This window comes from Gadus morhua, chromosome 17 (assembly GCF_902167405.1).
Source record: "Gadus morhua chromosome 17, gadMor3.0, whole genome shotgun sequence".
Classification (NCBI taxonomy): Eukaryota; Metazoa; Chordata; class Actinopteri; order Gadiformes; family Gadidae; genus Gadus; species Gadus morhua.
In genome coordinates this window covers 3,217,623-3,242,597 of record NC_044064.1, presented here as the reverse complement: position 1 = coordinate 3,242,597, position 24,975 = coordinate 3,217,623, and the positions used below count along the sequence as shown (strand labels likewise).

Genomic DNA, 24,975 nt, shown 5'->3' with positions numbered 1-24,975 from the left:
CCTCCCTCGCTCCCTTCCTAACTCCCTCACTGTGTCCCTCCATCCCTCACGACCTCCCTCTGTTTCAACCTCCTTTCTGTTCTCTCTCTCTCTCCCTCCCCCTCTACCTCCCTCCCTCCCTCCCTCCCCCTCTACCTCCCTCCCTCTCTCCCTCCCTCCCTCCCTCCCTCTCTCCCACCCTCTCTACCTCCTTCCCTCCCAGCCTCCCTCTCTTCCTCGCTCTCTCCCAGCCTCTCTCCCTCCCTCCCTCCTTGCCTTCCTCCGTCCCTCCCTCTCTCCCTCCCTCTCAACCTCCCTCCCTCCCTCCCTCACTATCCCCCTCCCTGCCTGCAGTGTGTCCTGGCCCGGTAGATGTGTGGAGGAATACCTTTGCCTGGGGGCAGCAGCACACTGACTGAAACTTCTCCAGTGTGGCTTGCTTTCCGTGTACCTCCCTCCTGATGTGTTCCAGTCCACGGGCAGGAAGAGCCGTGGGTCATGCAAATGAGTGGAAGGAGAAAGTGGGCACTATTGCGGGAAAAAATAATCCCTGCACCCACAACTTCAGTCTTTGTTTTAATTATTTTTTTTATTCTGTGAATCTTCCTCTTTACTGGGAATGTTAAGATGAGTGTGTGTGTGTCTGGGCTTACACTTGAACTATTCTCAGAGGATGTTTCTCAAGTTATTAACTTTTCACAGCTCACCAGAGTTGTGTAGTTCGAGGGGATAAAACACCTTTAATAAATGATGGAGCCATGCCTTCAGTTTTCTAGTTTTTACAATAATTGATTTGAGAGAAAGATGTAGCTCCTAAGGCCCTGTGGAAGTGCGGGTTGTACTAAGCCTGCCGTATAGCGAGCTCAATGGGTGCCATATAGGGAGAACAATGGGTGCCATATAGGGAGCACAATAGTTGTCAAGAAACCGAGAGGTGTCTAGGGGGTTGGATATCTGTATGGGAAATGTAGTCCATGGTGCCTTTAAAAGATATACAGTATATACATTTCTTTGGAAACTGATGGAATGCAAAGAAAACGAAGCATCTGTAAAGAAGCCCTGGAGCTACCTCAACGTTTCCATCCGGCTGAGCGCAGACGGTTCGATCCAACAACGGACAGACTGCATAAGTGTCGGGCATCCTAAAGAGAGAAATCGCAGAAGTCCAGGGCTTCTCTGAGCTAAACCCTCGCCCCCGGCGTCGGTCCACCGGGGAGATGGCGGCCGGTCCTTCTGGGGATCAAAGGGAAGCCAATTGAATCCAGGTTTAATCCTGCCCTGCCTAGCGCTTCCACTGCAGCAATCCCCTTTTTTCACGATTTGATGTCCTCACCTCTTTTACTGAATAGACCGATTCGATTCAGAACCCCCCCCCCCACCCCCTCCCCGTCCTTTTCTCCACACAAAGAATCTTGAGACATTTTGGGAAAGAATTGAACTCCCAGCTGCGAGTGTAACGTTGAAGATAAGTTTGAGCAAAAGTGTTCAAACTTCAGTTCTGGACGTTGAAAGTCCCACACCGCAGGTTTAAATGCCAGAGTGTATTCTTAGTGCTTATCCTGTCCTAAAGAGCTCCCCTCTTTCACTGCTCCACAATCGCAGCAATTAGGTCCAGAGTTATTAATTAAATGGAAAATGAGTAATTACATAATGATGAGGTTGTCTTTTCAATGTCACCCTAGGGTGTGAAAGGAGTGATTACAGCCCCCTATTTGGAGGGAGTACAGCGAAGCAAGGTGTGTGTGTGTGTGTGTGTGTGTGTGTGTGTGTGTGTGTGTGTGTGTGTGTGTGTGTGTGTGTGTGTGTGTGTGTGTGTGTGTGTGTGTGTGTGTGTGTGTGTGTGTGTGTGTGTGTGTGTGTGCGCGCGCGCGCGCGTGTGTGTGTGTGTCATTGATGTTAGTACGTCAAAAGCCTGATGGGGAAGTTATTAATTTCCATTAGATGTTTAAAGTAAACACACACAGACAGACACATCGAGTGGCATTTAGAATTGCAAAGGTTTTCTCTTTTCTGCCTGCCGTTTCATGGCCTTGAACAGCATCAATCTGTTTTAGAATCACAACCGCCAATCTTCTTAAACGCTCTACTGCCAATCTGCCTAGATTCTCCACCGCCAATCTGGTTGAATTCTCAATCTGTAAATCTGGTTAAATTCTCCACCACCTATCTGTTCAAATTCTTAGCAGCCCATTTGCTTTTTCCACGGCTTGTGGCCATCCCCCCCGCATGTCAAATCCACCACCCCCATACCAGCCCAGGCCGTAATCAGTTTCCTTATTTGCGCTAATGTTGGTAAATGAGGCAGCCTTTTGTGAAGACAGAACGACCGGGTTATTTTTAGAAAGTAACCGTTGGAGGGCATGTTTCATTCGCAGGACCCAAGAAACAGGCCTGAAACTCTGGGCAGTGCTGTGAGAGAGGAGGCAGAACGCGGCACACTCACTCTACGTAGCTATAGGAACTCAAGAAATGTGAAACGTTTAGTTGTTAATGGTCTCAGGGCAGGATTTGTGTTGCTAATCAATGGGGGTTATTCCCTCCAATAATTGCATCATTGGCTTTGTTTCGTTTGAGTTTTTTCCGCTTTTGTTCTTCTGTTCTGTTTCTATACCGGCGCTCCCCTCGTAAATGCACAATTAAAAGTTCTCCCGCTATTGTTCTGTGTTTGTTAAATAGTTCACTTGGTGGTAATGATCGTTTTGGTGGGCTTGATCGTTTCTATCCATCTGCGTTCTCCGTTCAGACTCTCAGACACACAAACACAGACCCGTGTCTCCAGCAACTCTTCCAGCGGTGTCTTGTGTTGTCTGGGACTGTGGGACTGTTGTCCCCTCCTAAGGGCTGATATGCTGTGTCATGTCCGGTACGCTTGACCTCCTCGCCGTGTGATGTCTTATCCTGTATAGGCAGTGAACCAGCACAGGGATTGATGCCGTTGGTGTGTGTGTGTGTGTGTGTGTGTGTGTGTGTGTGTGTGTGTGTGTGTGTGTGTGTGTGTGTGTGTGTGTGTGTGTGTGTGTGTGTGTGTGTGTGTGTGTGTGTGTGTGTGTCTCTCTCTGTGCCGGTGTGACTGTCTCTCTCTCTGTTTGAATGTGTCTCTCTCTGTGTGTAGTTTGTGTGTGATGTGCGTGGACTTTGTGTGTGTGTGTGTGTTTGGTGTACTTTGTGTGTGTGTGTGTGTGCGTGGTCTTGTCGTCTCTCGTCCATGGATTTCCCGTCTCTGCTGCAGTGGTTGATCTGCACCGTGTCTAATGCCTCTTCAAGCGGTAGATTGCTGTGCGTTCTACCACAGACGAGCCTTCCTACTCGTGCTCCTCGTCTTAGAATGTATTTTGTTTATAATTTTAACGATTCAATCGTTTGGATGCTTTTCATCCGAGCCTGGTTCATAGCGAGTTAGGCTCCATCCTCATAACATCATCATCATACGTTATTAAAGAGCCGACGCGGGGTTTAGACACATCCTTCTCCTGGATGCTAACTACTACACTATCCTGCCCCTAACGATAATTGCAAAAAGCTAATTACGTAATAAAAGTCTTCTACTCCTCGACACACTGTAAGATGGAGATGAGGCCTCTTTGCTGCCTCTATGCCAGCCTAGGGGGGGATCGATGGGGGATACATGGCTCAGAGGGGGGTGGACGTGGTGTCATTTCCCTTATCACGGTTGTACCCTGTGCACGCCAGTTGTCTAAGTGCCCCCGGTGCCATCGCAGTGATGCAACCCGCTGAGAAGGCGGCATACAGCGTGGTCGCCAGTGACATGACTGCCTATATAGAGGCGCTTTATTGACACTGCGTCGGAGGTTTGGTCGGTCGTTATGTTTGTTATTTTGTTCTTCGGGGACGCGTGGTAGGACGTGTAGGATATGCGTCAGAGCTGCGGTGTCTCCGATTGAAGAGGCATCGCGTTTTGTGTTGAAGGTGGGATTTTGGACTTGCGACATCTCTGTGGATACGAGCGATGGCTGGTGCCAGTAGAGTGGGCCGGGGAACAATGTGCAAGAGAGCCACACTGAATGTCATCATCTCTGGCAGGGAATCGGTGTATCGGGGATCTCTTGGTAGCATATCACTGGCTGCAACGATTGCGGCATATATATAGAAGGCTTTTTCTTCTAATCTCAATTCTCTCATTTTCTAATGTATTGTTTGTATGTCAAGTTTTGACACACACACACACACACACACACACACACACACACACACACACACACACACACACACACACACACACACACATACACACACACACACACACACTATCTCATAGGGAATACAGGAGCTAATATGCATGTACATTTTACAATTTATAGAATAAAGCCAATGAAAGCAACTCGATGCATAGAGCATGCATCTTGTTATTCGAAAATATTTATTTTTCAAATAAACAAATCTAGAATCCTGGAGGCATCACTACTACGGTGCCTGTCGCTGGATTCCTTGACAGTGTTTAATTCTGCAGTTTCCTCTCCCCGACAGGTTCTGCGCGAGACAACACTTGTGCGTGCAGTCGCTGGAAGGTGGCTGCCACGCTCGGCTGCTCTGCCCCCCGTGTGCAGTGTTAGTACGTAACAGCGGCACTGGGAATAATCATCACCTCCAGTGCGCTGCTTAACTTGTGCTCGCCCATGCTTCCACAGTTAGCGGGAGTCTGGGTTGATTTAGTAGTCTTGCTTTGCTCGACTTCTCACCAAATAAGTAATTACGACACGCTCATAGCTGTAGCCGTAAGATATAGATCAATCCAATATCCATCCGTGTTTCTGATGTTCAGTCAGATGTGCATCAGTAGGTTTTTGGTTTAGGTTTTGTTTGGGGAAACTGGATGGGCAGCGGCTGCTGCAGAGTCGAGGCGGGACGCTGGATCTAGTTTATTATGTTCCGTTTGGAGGATGCAACTGTCCAACTGTGTCCACGGGGACTCGTCTTGGGCGATTTGAAGAGCGCAAGGTGTATGGAAGTATGTCAAAGCCCTCATTACCTTCTGTAAGCTACCAGAACTGAAGAGTCTGCAACACACTCACCCACTGTAACCATGTTTGCGTGCTACCTATTTCTCTCGCTTTGTCTCCGTCGGTTTAAAAAATTTGCTTCATGGACATGATGGATAAATTATGTTGAAATCCTGATTCTGGCAGATTCTGGTATGAAAAGAGCAAAACGAAAGCAGAGGCTCCAGGGCGGGCTGCACTGCGGCCATACTTGATTAAATGACACTTCGCCCGAGGGTGGACTCAAGGATCGGAGGGCGGGCGCCAAATCTACTGCAAAAAACATTTCCCCCAGCGGCGATAAAAGTGGCGCCGTCGCTCACTCCCCGTGGCGGCGGCGTCACGGACACCCGCTGGAGACAGAGCGGTGCGACTCCTCCATCGCCGCCCCCCCCCTTCACCCATCCTCCATCACCTCCCTGGTGCAGTATCTGTCAACACCTGGGACGGGGTGAACAGGCAGGTGGGGGGCGGGGGCGGGGGGGGGGGGGGGGGGGGGGGGGGGGGCTGTTGAGCGATGATGTTAATCAGTATTCGAATCGGTGTCGCCAGCGTGTGGCGTTTACAGCGGATGAATGAACTGACAAATGTTGTGGAGGCCAGGCGAATACGTTACACTATCCCTCATCCACGCGCCGTTAGGTGTGTGTGTGTGTGTGTGTGTGTGTGTGTGTGTGTGTGTGTGTGTGTGTGTGTGTGTGTGTGTGTGTGTGTGTGTGTGTGTGTGTGTGTGTGTGTGTGTTACAACATAACATTTCTCGAATCAAAAATAAGACATCTCGTCCTTTTCACTGTTGTGTAACGATTTTGTCATTAAAAGTTAAAGTTTCTCTCATAACGTCCTTGACAAAATACAGAAATTGAATCATTCACTTAAAACAAACTAAATATTTTTTTATTTTATAGATCATATATCACTCTTTCCTCCAGTTGTGGTGGTGTTTCTCCATGCGGTGACGTTGGTAAAGACGGTGGGTCGTAGTGAGCGAGCATCATCTCAGCTAAACCCCCCCACCCTTAGGGTCTGACTCAGCTGAACAAAACGCCTGTTTTGGGAGGCAGTTGGGACAGGTTTCCATGGTTCCCCCTTTTCTGTCGTCTTCTTCTTATTTCCCCCCACATGGGAACGTTTTGACATGATGCAGCAGAATGCAAATGGCCCAAAGTGCCGTTTAGGAGAGTGTGTGTGTGTGTGTGTGTGTGTGTGTGTGTGTGTGTGTCTGTGAATACAGTAAAGGAGTGGAAAGCACCGGCTTCTGATACGACAGCACCCATGAATCATCCTTGTGGGTGTGTGTTTCTGTGTGCGCGATGTGTGTGTGTGTGTGTGTGCGTGTGTGTGTTGGTGTGTGTGTGTGTTGGGCGGGGATAAAGCACAGCTAGGTTTCTCCGGGTATTCTTCCGCGCTCCTGCACATTTCACCCAACCCAAGTCACAGCATTTTCAATTTAAATGCAAAGCAACACGCAGTGTGAGTCTTTGTGTTTACCGTGTGCAGCTCATCCTTTAGCCGGTGTGTAACGCTCCAGCCACAGAGACCCCAACATTCTCTCTCTCTCGCCCTCTCTCGGCCTCTCCCTTTGGCCTGTACTCACCCTTGGATCCCATTGACCGCTGTACTGCCTCCCAGCAGCTGGTTGATCCATCTCATTTGTCCATAATGAGGATGGATGGTCTCTCGCTCTCTCTCTGTCGCTCTCTCTCTCGTGCCTCCCCCTGGCTGCCACCCTCCTCTCCTCCCACCCTCCTCTTCCTCCCCCTGGCTGCCACCCTCCTCTCCTCCCACCCTCCTCTTCCTCCCCCTTTAACTGAAATGTATCGTTTCCTCCCCACTGTTTTCTCAATGTCCCCCGTAGCGTCTTGTTTGTTATGCTTCTTCGCCAGCTTTTTAAAAAGGGAAAACTTTGATTGGAGCCGCAAGGAGCCAAAGTTGCTTGAGGACGAGAAAGGGATGGTCCTCATGAATCCTGACTGATTTGAGGATTTAATATTCTGAGATGGATGTGGTTCTTTGGCCGGGTGTTCACCACGGGCTTTAGAATCCAACGCCATCGCTTGCGTCCACGGTTCGGTGTTTTGTCCCGGCCAAACCAAAAGCCAGACCCCCAGGTCCCTGCAGCAATGCTGGTGATGTCACCTGCTGGAAATGTCATCACTTGGCACCCTTCGGTGCCACTTTCCAGAACGGAAAAGGGTGTTCCACCAGAGATTGGGACATACCCTGCGGTGCCTGGAAACTCGTGAACGTGTTTGGCAGTGTCCCTCGTCTCCCGAGTGGTTCTGCCCCAGACCTATGGCTCATGTTAGCCATGTCGGTAACGGCTGTAGAAGCATACAGTAGCCTACAGCCCTCGTACACAACCAGCTTCCTTTTTATGTTTGCTTTCCTTGAATGGAGACGAAGGGGGACGTGGGGAAACTAAATCGATGCGCACCGGGCTGCTCTAGCTTCCTAGGCGGAGGGGAGTTGTGGCCTCACCCTGTCCAGCTCAGTCAGCATTACGGCCATGGAGCTGTCACTGAGACGCGGTGCACCAGTAGATAGCCTCGCCGGGAAGCATCTAAGGGGTCTGTCCTCTCTCTCTCTCTCACTGACTCACTCACTCACTCACTCACTCACTCACTCACTCACTCACTCACTCACTCACTCACTCACTCACTCACTCACTCACTCACTCACTCACTCACTCACTTCTTCACTCTTTCACTCCCAGTAATCATGGCTCTCTATTCTATCTATTTGTCAAAAAAGCTTAAAATCAATGAGCTTCGATATACGTATACATTTAATTTAAGTTATTCGCAAACCAAAAGCATACTTACCAGGGAACTGTATCATTCTTAACAAGTCAAGCTTACAACAGGGCAGAAATGTAATCCAAAGGAAAAGGTCCTTTTAAGCGAGGGGTGAGTATCAAAGCACGTCAATAGAAACAAATCATTAACGGACAGAGTGCTGCCATGCTGGCGAGCTGTAACTGACCGTCCCTGGTGGGAGGTAAGGAACACTCGGTGAGAGGTGTGATGTGTGAAGTCATCAGAGGATCAGAGTGCTCCGACTCGATGCAAAGAGCCAGGAAAACGAAAGCGCGTGGGGAGCCACTCGGGGCTTTAGACTTGACAACAAGAATGTTTCAATCGATATTCATTATCGACGGGGAGCAAATGATCACCAGCGAGGCCGAGAGAGGTGTCAGCTCGTTGGTTTGCGTCCGTGTTTTTTACCGGTTGTGGCTGAACCCCCAGAGACGCTTGGACGAGGTGTCGGCGGATTGTGTCGTTCACCTCCGCAAGGGAATGAAGGAATGTAAGCTTGAGTAATGGTCTTCCAGCAATCCTTTAAATGAAGCTATTGCCCTATAAAGTGGTGCCTGGGTGTGTGGAGAACAAGGTTCTTATTTATAGCCAGCAGAGCACCATCGTGTTTGTTATATTGCCTTTCAGAAGTGCTGCACCGATAATCCAATGGCTGTTTGAACGGTAGGAGATCACGTGGCGTTCGTTATTGGTGCCTTCAGACGCCCATTACCGTTATGAAGACAGATTATTCACGATTATATGAGCTGCCAAAATGAATCCATTTGGCTAGAGGCCCACACACAGCCAGACTTATTGGGGGCCACTGATTGACCCCTGCGGCACCCCAGGAGGATTCTCCGTGAAGAATGTGTTTAATGTTGTTGTTACCAATAGATACCGTTCGTCGTGGATGTGAGTTTGGGTTACGATTTTTCTCTATATCTGTGGTTGAGGTCTCAAGGACACACCAGTGGCGGTGTGCGGCTGCACAGGTGAAATGAAGCGGGGAACGAATGACCTTCTGGTTGTGTATACGTATATGGTAGGGAACTCGCCACAGAGATCAGGTTATCCAATAAGAGTGAGCTATCCTAGATGTTCATGGCTTCAAAGGTGATGCCGTATGCGGGAATGAAAGCATTTGATCGCAGGTGTATGGTAGCTTTTTCTTTTTCTCAATATCATCAGAAAGGTTGATTGCATACAAACTAAAGTATATCTCCTCGGAGAATACAAAACACGATCTCACCATCTCTTGCTCCCCGATTAGGCGCACATTTCTATCATGCACCAAAATGAATAACATCACGCAGTTATATCGAGACCATTATATGAAATAGCTCACCAATATAGACTTTGAAGGAGTCCCTTTGCAGCCGTGAGATGTGTTAGACAGAGAGAAGCGCGAGATGCCCAGTGGGGACCGCAACTGGAGCAGCACAGCACCCACACAAAGCACTCGAAGGACAATGTCACCACAAACAAGCCCCCCCTGTCCCTCTCCAGCGGGGGGGCTGATATTGTCTGTCAGGCCGGAGACCTACCGCAGTGTGGAGTTTCAATCTGGCGGCCTGTCTAGATTACTGTGCCATGTTTGATCCCGGCATTGTGTGTTTGTGTTACTGTGTGTACAGTAACTGGATACACAGTTGGTCTGTGTGCATACCCGTGCCTCTCCTCGTACCAGCCCAGGGTTGCCAACAGATGTCTGTCTATCCGTCGGTCTGTCTGTCTGTCTGTCTCGAATGCTAGCTCACTCTATCTCTCGCTTTGTCTCTGTCTGTCTATCGCTCTGTCTCTCACTCCCTCGCTTTCTTTGTCGCTCGCTCTGTCTCTCGCTCTGTCTCTTGCTCTGTCTCTCGATCTGTCTCCGTCTTTCGCTCTATCTCTCTCTTTCTCTCACGCTGTCTCTCGCTGTCTCTCACTCTGTCTCTCACTCTGTCGCTCGCTCTGTCGCTCGCTCGGTCTCTCGCTCGTTCTCTCGCTCTTTCTCTGTCTCTCCCTCTATCTCTATCTCTTTCTCTCGCCCTGTCTCTTGCTCTGTCTGTCTCTCTGACGCTCGCTCTGTCTCTGTCTCTTGCTCTATCTTGCTCTTTCTCTTTCTCTCGCTCTCGGTCTCTGTGTCTCTCTCTGATTGGGAAAGGCTTGTCAAACTCTGTTGAACTGCCTTAAGGGATAATTTGATTGGCTCATAAAAAAACAAACTCTGCTTACATACGGTGTGTGTACCTAAGTGTACAAATATAGATAAAGGTATGAACATATGATAATGAAAAAATACAGAAACGATCAAACCAACCTCAATCAACACAAAGAAGATTTAAAGCCTGTATGATTATGTACAGATATGATCATGTCTTCTTCAGCTGCCCGAAGACTCTAGTTTAGCAACAAGCCATTGCCTTCATCTATTAGGCTCAAACACAAACCAAGCCTATGTTTGTGTTATACATTCTCAAATCCCTATTCCCTTTTTTAATACCAAACTAATATTGTTTTCCCTAACTCAATCAGCCGTTTTTCTTCTGTTTTGTGTTGTCGCTAGCAGCGTCGGTGCCGCTATGCTAAATGATTGCACCGTCACCCTCAGCTTTAATAAAGAGGCCCATTAGCCATGAGGCTCGGCTCTCCTGCTCTAATGGCCAAACCCACAGCCAAGAGCAACCACAATAAACACGCTGCTCTAAAGATAGCCGGCGTAATGCGATGAGGTCCTCTGTAAACATGTTATGATTTATCCCTTAATGTGTTGGGTTGTCACGGCAGGGGCGAAGATAAAAAACGAATCGTGTTCACAACGGGTTTTATCCTCGAGTGAAGTAGCTGACTGCGTTGTCTCGCCGACACTCGATAGGGAATCTTTTTTAGGGGTTTATTCTGTCATTTTGATGTGTCGTTAGATATGATGCGCTTTCAAACTGCCAAAATCGTCTTGTACACCCGTCGTGTTTTTCGGAGTAGAAAATTGTCTGAGCTTTTTCTGCTGACGTGGTTTCATGAGTGAGCAGCAGACGCCTCTGGTAGAGTACCGAGAGAAATGGAGGAAATACTGTTGGCTTTTGCTTCTTCCCTTTGGAAATGGACCTTCTTTATTGTTACTGTAATATTGTGTTATTGGATGTATTCTTTTTTTTGTAATGATTATGAATGGCCGGTCAAATTATTATATGACGAGATTAGTCACATAACCAATTTGCCATTTACATCAACGGTGAATTAAATTAGTACGGTAAATTTAATTAAACGGCTAAATATTTTGTGATGCGAACAAGAGAGTGCGTCATAAAACACAGTGACAAAGTGAGGGGGTAGGCTGGCATTTTTAATCAAGATATTCACGACATATGACCCCCCCCTGACTCAACCCAATCAAACACACACCAACCGAAACATCGGTTGGTGTGTGTTCAGTTTGTGTGCGCCCCGTCAGGTCCATGTCGAAGTCTGACCCCCGTGGCCCTCGGTGACCACCCGACTGAAGACGCCCCAGCTGTACGGAGGACACCCTCCTCGCCCACGAGGACTTGTCCTTCAACAACGCAGTCGCTGTCTCCTCTGGGGAGCAGAGAGAGGACTCTGAAGGCTTTGGAAGATGAAGGGGGGGGGAGTTGGGTGTGGATGTGGTGGTGGTGGTTGGAGTGGGGGAGGGAGGCGTGGAGGCTAGAGCTCACTAATGAGAAAGCGAGAGGCCGGGCACGAAGCAGTGGATATGGACACCGGGGGACCTCTGCCCGTCTCACGAGTCCAACTGCTTAGCGCTCTAAACGCCTTTATCTGATGGGGACCGGTGAACGAAGGAGGTCTGAAATAAGGTGTTTAAATAAACGTTTTTCCGCCGTGAATGCGACTCTGCTGCGGAGATAATGGTGCCCCTATCTGACGCCAGGTGCGTCGCTATACGGAGTCAGCTCACATGCGTGGGACCTCTCTGATTGGGTCCCACTTACCTTCCATCCCCCCCGTTCCCGGCGCTTAGCCATGCAGATGCACCGGTGGCTCGGTCGCCGTGGTGCTCGACATGATCGAGCATCACAATGACTGATTACCCGGGGAGTGAAGAACTGTGTGTGGGTGTTGGTGTGTGCGTGTTGCATTTATTTTTTTCTGCACACGCCAGCAGAAAACCTCTGCTTGTTGTTTATGCGTCAACAGTTTCCATGAGAAAATGATGATGATATCCAGACATATGGCCGTTCGTCTCCAACCTTGCAGGAGTTTCCATCTGAAGGCTGAACACTGAACATGATAGTGTCTCAGCTGGGGTGGCACACAAACATGAGGTGCTGTGTTCGATTCCCGCCGCAGGGTCACAGCCCACCTTGAGATGGTTGGTATCCCTTAATCATCTCACTATACTTCACTGGAAGCCACTCAGGATGGGAGCATCTGCTGAAGGTCTCGATGATGTGTGTGTGTGGGAGTGTGTGACCTCACACAGTACAGAGCCTCCTGCACATTTGAGTTTGTTCTGAAGACCAGATGGCCAACAGTGTCTTCCGTGTGTTAGGCGACCTTGAACCCTTGCTTTCAAACAGTGTTTTTGATTCTCGGTTTGGGTGGTGTTGTGACGGTGGGGGTGTCATTTCCATTTCCCAGATTCCCCTAACGATACTGGACTGTGGATGGTTTGGGTTTATTGGACAGTTTGTTCTTGTTTTTGAACCGAGTGATTAGGCTTGTTTTTATTGTTTGTTTTGAGGTTTGACTGCTTTCTAGGGATTCTATTTAATTAAACTTTTAAACGGGAGTTTAAAGCTAGTTATTTTGCAAACATATGAGACTAATATAGACCTGCACAAAGAAACTAATCCATAATGGCGAAAAAATCAGCTTCAAAAGGAGAGTTCTCTTATTAGAATGATCTACTGAACTTACGGTGTGATTATTGTAGGATGCATATACCCCCGTCTGAACCCTCAGAAGTCAAGTAGTAGGAAGTCTCCTCACGTACGTCTGTGAGCGCCCACCACTTCCTCCACAACCCGTCCCACGTCTAATCCATGCACCTTGCCCTGCTTTGCAATCCAACACCGTTTATATCTCCTCCCTTCAAGAAGCCGCTTCCTATCTTTTCCCATTAATTTTGATGAATGAGAATATTACAGTTACATTCATTCGATTTATTACGTTTTTATGGCAAACCGATATCTGATGCACGGAAATGTTTTTAAATGAGCTTACAGTTTCATGCTTGAGCCAACAGTGTACATTGTGCAACACGTGGTCTCATTATGGGATGTTAATAATTGATTAGAGGGATGTGTTGAAATGAAGGAGGGTATGATGATAGAGTTGAGTGTGTGCCACACACACACACGCATGCACACACACAGTAGTTCTGTTTGTTTCTCCGTCCTAGGTGTATTTATCATGGGATCCACATGTGAGATGAGCTTGCTCAGTGTCTGATGGACGGATCTTGAAATGCGACGTATTGATTTTTCTGGGTGATACGGCCCCGACGTGAACCAGGAGTCTCATTCATCCCTGGTCCGTCCTGGACGGTGAAGTGTTGGAAGGCTGTCACCTTCCAGCTGTTCGTCAGCCCCGAGGGGCCGGAAATCACCGCAATATTGACAGGAATTTCCATTCCATTCGTCAAATTCCGTTTTCGAGGAGCCTTCTCAAGGGAAGGCTAGTGTCACGAGCCGGTGACAGAAAAGAAAAAGGGTGGAAATATTCGCAACTAGAATCATATGGGAGGCGTTGGCAGGCCGAATCCAATTTTATTTTATGGATGAGATTTGTTTTGGTGCGGTGTGGGTGGACAGCACGAATCCTATTCAATCTGAATCTTTTCAAATCCGATCTGGATTTCTGGCCGGGGCTTTACGATGTGACGAAAAGATGGAAGCAAAAGGAGACTGAATGAATAATTATGGCCTGCAGGACTTACTTACAATACTTAATCTATTCTTACGATTCAGGGCAGAGCAGCACAGCAGAGTTTAGTATGCCGCTGGTTAAGACTGAAAGCTGCATCACCACCAACACCAATGCAGCTGTACTGGAGACTGGTTTCATAACTACGATGTGATTAATCCACCAAGATAAATGGTCCCCCTATGGTTTAAAAGCCACAAAGGCCATCTCATCACGCGTCACATGTACCAGGTTCATGCCTACTCAGGCCTCTCGCTTCCCCCACGTCGCCCTGGGGGACAGTGCTGGAGCACCGTGGTGATGAAGAGGATGAGGATGATGATGGTGGTGATAATGGGTTTAGAATCACTGCCTCAGCGAAAAGCTGTAGAGGAGGCCGTCCGTCCTTCTGTCAGAGACTGATGGCTCCGCAGCCTCCCTTATAAACGGAAGACCCTGGGGTCATGGGCCGATCTGAGGGTAAGCCCTACTCTGTAGGGGGTCTCGATGAGAGGGGGGTGGGTCTAATGCTGCACCCAGGGTGTTATTTAAAATTATTAATTTTGCGGAGAAGAGTTTCATAGAGTGGCCTTGATCCCTGGCTATGAATAAGGGATCTAATTATTTGCTAGTTATTTCTTTGTCTGTTCTTTGGACACTACTCGGGTAAAAAAAAAAACTTCAATTAAAATTGTACAACATTTAATTATCAAACACTGAAGTATGAATTTGCCTAAAATGCCATTGTACCTGTACACACGTCATTTCTTGATGGTTTCCCCGTTAATATCGTGCATAATTTGGTAGTCACAGGTTGTTAATTAGCGAGGGATTACCGTGGTGATTCGTCATTACTAAGGAATATCCAGTACACCACTCCAACCCGGACCTAAGAATGACTGACAGAGATTATACGTTTTATGTGCATAAACAATTTACGGGTCAGGGGCCTGCAAATATGAAATGTAAGAAAGTTGATCATAACATAATACTAATAATAGACTGTACTCGGTTGTTTTTGTGCAAACAAACACGTGTGTGTGTGTGTGTGTGTGTGTGTGTGTGTGTGTGTGTGTGTGTGTGTGTGTGTGTGTGTGTGTGTGTGTGTGTCACCCTATTCACAGTCTTCTCTTGTGGTACTGTGTGCAGGGTATGGAACTAATTTGATAGAATGTGTAAACAGCAGGACACAAACACACAGAGACACACACACACACAGAGACACACACACGGGGGGGGGGGGGGGGGGGGGAGTGTAAACCTCTCTGACAAGTCGAAGGGTCCGGGCCAGCACATCTACAAGTGGAACACAGAACTGCCAAAACAAATATCCTCAATATCCCCAGAGTCGTGCAAACTCTGGGGGAACCCGTGTCCATTGGTTGAATCTCTTTACATAACGCGGCCAATAAATAATCAATAAGTCATGACCAAACCACGTGTTTGTTTGTATGTTTTAGGACATTAATATTAACAACGGCTCCTGGCTTTAACATGGCACCCTTCATTCCCTCAGAGGGGGGTCCGGCAGGGAGGGTCTTCGTCCGAGTACGTTGTCCGAGGTGAATGGCGCCGGTCGTCAACGTGGCCTCATGGTTCTTTGATGAGGCTGGAACCCAAGCTGGTTCTGTTCCATAGGGCGCCGGCGAAGAAGCGCCCGTCAGCAGAGCTGTTGGTTAAGCTGTGGTGAGCAGGGGATTAGGTTTGGTCCACTGGTTTTGTCTTACTGACGGGAGGATCACTAACAGACATTTCTGACCTCAGTGACATGAAAAGAGTGGCCTGAACTTGGCTTAAAAAAAGAAAAGAAAAGATTTGTATTGTAAGTACAGTCAAGTTAATTTGTTTCTTTATTTCATGAAGTAGAACAAAGTGTCCTTGATTTGTATTTTTGTTATGAATTGTAATGAGTTCAGTTGGCCTACTTGAGTACAAAGGAACTGAAGTAGACTCCAGCCATGTTTAGCTATGGGCAACAATTATATTATAATTCCTTTGGTGTTGAGAGTGTGTGGTGAAAAACCTGTTTTCAATAGCTCTTCATCTCCCTACTTGTGCTGAGCATATCTCCGAACAATACTCCATCATGTCGAGGGTCCTTCACTAATGCTGCTACAGAACATCTGTAGCCTTGCTGTGCTTTGTTACACAACGCACAGTTTGAGTGGCACGGAGCTTGACCAGTCAGGGTAGAGCAACGCAAAGAGGGTGGGTCAAGCAGTCCGATACGCACAAAATACATAACGGTGAAATGTTTTTGTAGGTTTATAAATAACTTTTCCTTTTTCTCTTTCTCTCTGCCGATCTGTGGCACAAAGATAGATTCCTTAAGTGGAGACCTCTTAGTGTGGTTCACATTTAAACAGGTCATTTAGGGCGATTGATGAAGCGACTAAACGCTGAAGGAACCTGTGCTTCAGTGAGGGGATTAGGCTTAGCATTTGGTTACACGCGCTAGGTCTCCTTGAGAAGACCACTTTCCACATTTAGCCAATGATTAGATGGAAGGAAATCCATCCTTGTGCTCTCTCGAAAGGTAATGAGGTGTGAGAAGGCTCAATGTTACATTTTTGTCGCGACGAAGAAGCATGTTGTCCTAAAAGCATGTTATGTGGCTAGTACAGAATCTAACGAGATCCCCGTGACTCCAAGTCTCTCACCATCTTCCAGTCCCACCTCAAGACCCATCTCCTCTCCTCCGCCTACCCCTAGATCAACCACCAACCCAAGTCCCATCAACTTTACATTTCCTTTTGTTTGTTTATGGTTGTGCTCCTATGTAAAGCGCTTTGAGCAAGAGAAAAGCACAATCTAAATTGAATTTATTATTATTATTATCTCGCGTGTTTAGAATTTCAGTTGGTCGAGCTAATGCTAACTCTCTGTTGTTAGTGATTGGGCGATCAAGCCAGTTTCGATGACTAGGTGTGGACAAATGGACTTGATTGTAGGGCGGCAAACGAAGACCGGGTAAAACAAAGACTGGGTCCACCATCGTGGTGGAACGAGATCCCTGTCTTGGTCAGGACCATAGAGTCTCTCACCGGCTTCCACACGTGACTCAAGACTCTGTTGTTCAGAGGTCGATTCTCCTGGGGAGAGTTCATGCCTTAATAAAGAATATTATACATTCATAATAATGACAGTGCCCTTTGTCCTCATGTACACAGACTCGAGCGAACATGGTCCATTTTAAAATAATTGTTGAATTTGCAACCCAACTGGGCAAGCTGATTACCCTAAGTAGACTTAATTGAATAAATGTTCAAATGCTCACACTCTAAATAATTTCCAACAAAGGCAGACTAAGCCAAATCCTTTCCCTATCTCAATAGAGAATAATTAGGGTAGTTGTAGTGTGTTGATAAAAGTGTTTAGTGTTTAATGTTTGGGATATTAAATGGAGAGGAAATATTATTTTCGGGACATTTGAGACTAAATTGAAGGGGTGTTAAATGATGCTGCCAGTAAACATTTTGATTACTTTTTTAAGCAATATCTATAATCCCAAATAACTGCAGCAGTTATATAACTGCACTTTTCTCAAAGAATTATAATGGTTTCAGACAAATTCAAAATCACTTACGTTGATATTTTATCATAAATAAAGTCCCAGGTCTCGCTCCAGTTGTAATATTTACTGCTCTGTATGAATGTAGGTAACGGCTAACGACTTTGCTTAGGAAATCGAAAACAAACGCACCTTTAATTTCCCTCAAGGCAGTCTTTTTTTATTTTTTTTATTGTTTTGTCTGTTGCGCTCTAATTGTGTGCCTCTAGTTTCTGTTGGCTTCCCTCTCCTGTAGTCAGCTTTGTTTTGTAGGTCTTTTATGGTCAGTTGTACCACAGCAGTGCTAAATTAGCTGATGCTTCCTATTCATGTCCATATTTTCTGCCAATAAAGCTGCATACTTAACAGATATCCAAAGACATTGTGTAGGGTATTTAGGGGCAGGTGAAATGCATGGGTGAGTAGGGAAAACTGCAAAATGCTGGTTATGCAATATTCCAGAATAAATTGTGAGTAGGTAGATGTGTAGGATGCATATGGGTACAGACAGCAGGAAGGACAGAGCTCTTTAGATAAAGGTTTACATAGCCAAGGAAGAGGGTTACTCTGGGATTGGATGAAGTGCTGCAGCCTCATCTTAACTGCAGACTGGATCACAACGACAATGAAACACTTTCAGATTGATTAGGGGGCAAAAAAGTTACACCTGATCAAGCATCTATCATCTAAATGTGCAGCTTCACAGGCGTGTGTGTAGAAAATTCTAGAATACCTTTATGTTGGTCCCCTGGTACACAGACTGGACTGTTGGTTTTGACAGAAAAGGGCAAAGACAATTTGCGCTGCAATCTGATGTGCGACCAAGCGAGCGACCCAAGCCTGGTCCCGTCTCCGGGGGCCGGGGGGAGAACGTCTCTCTCTCTCGCCACGCTGGAAGCCAATCGGAAGCGGAGACCTCAGCCAGGGGACGGAGGGGCCAAAGGAGGGGCCTCCGAGGCGGAGGTCTTGTCTACACAAGATTAGCAGCTTCCCTTCCCCGACGGCCCACCCCCCAACGACCGGTATCCAACCGCATCCGCTGAGCCGGCCAGCTCTCCCTGGGCTCGGTGTCTCCGGAGATGCTGACACCGATAAGGGCGGTGGGGGGGCAGCTGTTAGGGTAGCACTGACAGACACGGGGCTGACAGGTGCCCACTCAGGCTGACGCCACCGCGAGAGACCGGGACCTGGACGCTAGTCTGGGTAGGGGAGGGGGAGACGCATGGCTGAGGAGGACTGGGAAGAAGATTGACTCTGACTCTGCATTATCGTAGCTGTTAATCCGTACGTCGGTGCCGGATGACAACGTTAACCTAACGACTCGCCGATTAAGGCTGGGGCACCCTGGGGTGCTATGGGTGTTACGTGATGATGTTGATGATGTTTTAGGGAGGAGGGGGGCAGAGGAAAGATGTGTTTTCTCAACATAGCGGGGAGGCAGACACACGCGTTGAGATGACACGGTAATGAGATGTTAACGGTGTGTGTGTGTGTGAAGGCATGGACTCCACTTTCGTCCCCTAGCTTTGAGTGCAGGTCCCGTCGTTCATGTTCAAACTATTGGGGGTTTAACCGGACACTTGTCAACAGGTGGGTACTTAGTTTGGTTAAGTGTGGCGGGCTCTGCCGTGTCTCCTGACAAGGCGTTACACCGGACAGGTGTTGTCCGGGACATGCGCTACCCACGGTGCCAAACGTGGGCTGACTCAGCCGCACACCTTCTGGGAAGTGTGTCCTCATCCCTGTGATGTGAGAGGACGTGTAATCGAATTCACGCCGGCGCCGGGTTTTGCACAATGTGTGCAGGTCGAGCCAGACCCAGATACATACATCTACACTCGAGTTTGCTTCATAACCTGATTCCACTGAAACGTCCTGCTTTACCCGTGTGTGTGTGTGTGTGTGTGTGTGTGTGTGTGTGTGTGTGTGTGTGTGTGTGTGTGTGTGTGTGTGTGTGTGTGTGTGTGTGTGTGTGTGTGTGTGTGTGTGTGTGTGTGTGTGCGTTATCAGAGGTGTTCAGGCTGTCTGATGTACTGAGTCTGTAGCTACGTGGAGCGTCCCTTGGCTCGCTGCTTTCATCCCAGTTTCGAGCCCTTTCCCGGGGAAAAGTAAACCATTGCAGGGATGTCAGTTACACCCCTGTTGCAGTCGCATTGCTTACTGTGTGGGTGGATGGCTGGGTTTGGTGGGTGTGGATGTGGGTTGATGGGTGGGTGTGTGTGCTCTGAGTCACTAAATCTGTGTACGATTTTGCCACAGTATTAAAGGACAGTCAAGCAGCTTCTATGTCATTTATAGTTTACAACACCCTAATCAAGTCATTCAAATAAATGTATATAATTTATTGTTGAGTTTGTTTTCTTTACGGGAGACTCTATATTAATACAGTATTCAACAGATGGCTGCAATACAACAGGGCATTAACCTGCAACCAGGAAAGTACAGTACATGCGACATGGAGGAAGATATGTTAAAGATCCAAGGGCTCCCTCTGCTGTCCAAAACATGTCAGTGTGGTTTTCTTTTTACATCCCTGCCCATATTATAGCCTAGGCCTCTGGTTGCGGATTCATATGAATTTGACTGGACCAGCTGATGGCATACCAGTACGTTTTTCTGTCGGTTGATCATTTGTTTTAGTGCTTAGTGACACTGCCTCCCCTATATAGTGCAGTGTGCTGTTGTAGTTGTGGAGGAACCAATGCATGAAACACCTTCTGGATGATTTCACTCTTAACATGTGTCAAAACTCTCTGAAACCCAATAGCTGTGTACATCATTTTAAGGAATCCCTGAACAAAGTAACAAGTCTGCATTACCACTGAGGTTACATAAAAGTCCATCATTATTGATTTTGTAGTGGGAAAGAGTCCAGCAGAGTCTAAATGACTTAATTTAATCAGTGTCTCGTGGTAATTAGAGCCAAAACCAATGTGTTATTGGTAAGTTCTCAAAGATTTCTTGCGATGTAGATCATGAAGTTATAATTAGTTCACGTTATCTCCTAATTTCCAATTATGTTTTTTTAAGGAGCAGTAGATTACTTCAAACAATTTCAAGCAAGCTAGTAGATCCACATATTAAATTGAACCTCCCTCCAAAGTGTTATAATTAAATTGCACAACTCGCCTTTCTAAATCAATAATATTGCGCAACCAACTGAAACAAACAACACTGTGTAGTCGAGCCTAGAGAGACTGCCTGTGACGTGACAGAAACTAACACCCTCTCTGTGCTGACATCGCTCTCGGCAGTTATTCATCAACCGATACACGCCTCTGGGACGGTGGCGGCCATTAGGCCCATCGATCCAATGTCTGCTCTCTTTCTGGTGGGTTAAAGAGACGAACGGGCGATTTTCTGAGCGGTACTTCAGCCCCGAAGTGATTTAATATCAACCGGCTCAGCTGAGATCACTCCGGGAACACAAAGCTGTTGAGTCAACGTTGTTCTTCCTCAAGCTGTGGAACTGTAATGCTGCTGTGTTCTGCTGCCACCTAGTGGAGGTTATGAGGAAGGGGATAGGGACATAGTGGGGAGGTAGGGTCAAACGAGCGGAGGTAGGGAAACCGAGGGGAAGAAGACATACAGGGGGGAGGCAGGGGGGGGGACATAGAGGGGTGAGGTAGGAAAATATGGGGGAGGAATGGATAAGGGGAGGAAGAAGGGAGGTTGAGTGAGGTTTATATGGACATGGGGAAATATAAAGGTAGTGACATAGGGAGGTATAGAGAGAGATAGGGAGGTTTACATAGACATGGAGAGGTACACAGTGATATAGAGAGGTATGCAATGACAGGAAGGGATATAGGGAGGTACACAGTGATATAAGGGGGTACACAGTGATATAGAGATGTATATAGGGATATAAGGAGGTATACAGTGATATAGAGATGTATATAGGGATATAAGGAGGTATACAGAGATGTAGGGAGGTATACAGTGATATAGGGAGGTACACAGTGATATAGAGATGTATATAGGGATATAAGGAGGTATACAGAGATGTAGGGAGGTATACAGTGATATAGGGAGGTACACAGTGATATAGAGATGTATATAGGGATATAAGGAGGTATACAGAGATATAGGGAGGTATAAAGTGATTTAGGGAGGTATACAGTGATATAAAGATGTATATAGGGATATAAGGAGGTATACAGAGATATAGGGAGGTATAAAGTGATATAGGGGGTACAGGGAGGGAGATCAGTATGTGCATGACAATGTAGGTTGGGGAGGATGGTAGGAAAGTAGGTAATGAGGCTTATTCCCTGGTTGTTACAAGCTATTGCCTCAGATGTTTTTCCTAGGCAGGTGCAGCCACACTGAAATATCCTCATCCCACCTGAAAACGGCACAATGATCCGTACTGTGGGCGGTTCTTCACTCAGACCTGTGTTCAGTTTTATAAAAATTAAATTCATGCAGTACTATTGTAAATATTGTATAACTCTGAAGTAAAGAGGGACCTTGCTGATGTACACAGGAGTAATATTCCTTGAAATAGATGCCTACTTTTTGCGAGACAAGTTGAATACAGAAACAGAAACACATCTCATATTGTCAGTCATTTCACAAATATTCTGTCCATTTGTCATGTCACTCATGTCGTCCCACACGTGTGGAACAGCGTTCCAATATCTGAACTATTTCATCAGAAGGTGAACTCTGACCTTTGCCTCCCGGTATAAGATATCTTAAAGCTGCTGATAAGATTTCAGAGACTGATTTAGGAAATGAGAAGCTGCTCCCTCCTTCCCTCGGTTTCTCCGTCTTTCGCTCGCATGTGATTGACAGGCCTGTGATTGACAGGCCATGTGATTGACAGGCATGTGTTGACAGGCAAGAAGCCAAGATTCACAGAACAAATCGTCAAATATGAGCTGGCAGCATCCTAACATCTATACTGTCTCATGCAGAGGCTGGCTCCGTCAACCAGAAACACATCTACCAAAAGCTGGACGAAAATGACTAATTACACCCAAATTACCGCCTTTCAAAACTTACCCAGAGCACCTTTTTCAAAGGGAGAACAAGCCAATCAATGCAGAACACATATTTTATTCACGATGTTATTAAATGATTTGTCTCGCTGGAAGAAAACCACCAGCTCGATGCCACATGAAACAAACGACACATGTTCGACACAAAGCGCTGTGGGCACCTTGAAGCCTGATTCCTCAACACGGTGGATTGATCTGTAACGAGTTGCTCTCCCAGCTCTAATGAGTGAATCCATAAGCAGCCTGGCTCCTTTAAACCCAGCTAACATCAGGGGACCCACGGGCGAATGAAAGGGACCGTGGGGGTGTTCTGTTTCGATACACACACCCACCCACCCACACACGCATCAGCACACACACATAAGCACAGACACTTATAAGCGAAAACTTTGTACTGAAATAAAATCACTTCATGAGGTAAACTTGCTGATTGGATCACACACACACAAACAGGCGCACACACACAAACTCAAACGTAGGCACACACACATAAGCACACGCAAACACACTTATGAACGCACACACACTTATACTCAAAAACTTTGTGCATAAAAGAAAATCACTTCATGAGGTTACCTTGCTGATTGGAACACACACACACACACACACACACACACACACACACACACACACACACACACACACACACACTGGTTTTCAATACTGTCTGTGTTGGGAAAAATTGTTTTCGAGGGCCCACTTTTAATGTTGTCGTTATGGAAACCTTTTTCCCTTTCGTGCTGAAAACACATCACGTAATCTGCGCTAAACCTTGTCCCTTTGTGTTGTGTTGAGCTGTGTAAGGGGCCCCGGGCCCTCCGTGTTATGCTGTGTTGTCCATAAGAGGCCCCTGGGCACCATAACAACAGTAGTAGCAGCGCATGCACAGCCGCTACAGGAAGACGGTCAAATAAGAGAGGGAGAAAATTGCTATTTAATAGGAGGCAATTGGCTGTCCCCCGCGCGCACAATGAAAAGGCGTCGAGCGTGGGCGACCGAGAGCGAGAGAGCCAGAGAGAGAGGGGGAGAGAGCCATAGAGAGAGGGGGAGAGAGCCATAGAGAGAGGGGGAGAGAGCCATAGAGAGAGGGAGAGAGAGAGAGAGAGAGCATGAGAGGGAGTGAGAGCATGAGAGGGAGAGAGAGAGAGGGGGAGAGAGCCAGAGCGAGAGAGGAGAGATATAGAGAGAGGTGGAGAGAGAAATTGAAAGAGAGAGAGAGAGAGCCTGAGAGATGTAGAGAGAGAGAGAGAGTGACAGCAAGTGGTTTTGCTCAGTTTTTTTTGCCTGTGTGTGTGTGTTTGTGAATGACTGCGTGTGTATCTGTGTGTGTTTCTGAATGTGTGTATGTGTGTGTGTGTGTGTGTGACTGAGTGTGTGTTCATCTGTGATTATGTGTGTGTGTGGCTGAGTGCTGAGTGTGTGCGTGTGCGTGTGTGGCTATGTGTCGGTGTGTGAATGAATGTGTGTTGGTGTGTCGGTCACAAACAGTGTGTGCGTGTGCGTGACTGAGTGTGTGTGTCCGTGGCACGTTGCTTTGTGCTGTGTGCGACTGAGGCAGCCGTGGCGTGGGAGTCGCCTGTAGGCCGTGTGGGACGGAGGACGGAGGTCTGGGTGGTGTTGCTTCCCTGGGTTCCCCTCACACACCCCCTCCCGCTGTTCACTGAAGCCTTCGCTTCCCTTCTTCTTCTCCTTAGGCTTCTGCTGGGTCTTCATCTGCCTCTTCTGCTTCTGTTTATCTCCTTCCTCTTCTTCTTCATTTGCTTCTTCAACTCCTTCTTCTTCTTCTGCTTCTGTTTTTCTCCCTCTTCTTCTTCTTCTTCTTCTTCTTCTTCTTCTTCTTCTTCTTCTTCTTCTTCATTTGCTTCTTCTTTTGCTTTATTTGCTTCTTCTCTCGCTTCATCTTCTTCTTCTTCTTCTTCTTCTTCTTCTTCTTCTTATTAATTTGCTTCTTTTTCTCTCTCTTCTTCATTAACTTATTTTTCTCCTTCTTCCTCTCCTTCTTCTTCTTCTTCTTCTTCTTCTTCTTCTTCTTCTTCTTCTTCTTCTTCTTCTTCTTCTTCTTTTGTTCTCCATCCACCTTCTCTCCCCCCCCTCCCCCAGTAATCCTGTGCCTCTGAAGCCCAGAGCCACCACAGGGGTCACCTGTGAAGTGGCAATCACATGTGGGCTCCCTCAAGTGTATGATGGGCTCATGGCGAGGGGCCACAAAGGCGGCAGCGGGCGGCGGCCGCCCCTGCGATGACCCGCTGTGATGCGAAGGGTTTCAGCCTCTCTTCCCGGACGCAACTCACGCCGTTTCATCTCGCGCCGAGCGGTGCGACGACAAAGGAACTGCAACACTCTGTCTCGGCCGGCACATATTTATCCCGATCGGTGAATTGGACACTTTTTTCCTGAAGGAAGAGCCGGGGGGACGAGGGGAATGAGTGTGCGTCCACTGAGCTTGTGTCGTCCACTGAGTCCTGGCCCTGGCTCCATTATAACTGCTCCCTCATCACAGCAGGGGCCTGCACTTCAAATACAGCCAGGGGATACTTATATTCATACATGCTATGTATATATAGATATGCATATATTTTTGCATCTCCTATTACTCTCTCTTTCTCTCTCTCTCTCTCTCTCTCTCTCTCTCTCTCTCTCTCTCTCTCTCTCTCTCTCTCTCTCTCTCTCTCTCTCTCTCTCTCTCTCTCTCTCTTTCTCTTCTTCTCTCTTTCTCTTCTTCTCTCTCTCTTTCTTGCTTTCTCTTTTTCTCTCTCTTCCTCTTTTTCTCTTTCTGTTTTTT

The 24,975-nt window shown here is 47.3% G+C and overlaps 1 protein-coding gene across 2 annotated transcripts in view; it reads left to right on the top strand.

The window, feature by feature from the left end:
- Window positions 1–24,975, top strand: part of kcnip4a (potassium voltage-gated channel interacting protein 4a) — a 113,540-nt gene that overhangs the window by 29,730 nt on the left and 58,835 nt on the right. The window lies entirely within an intron of this gene.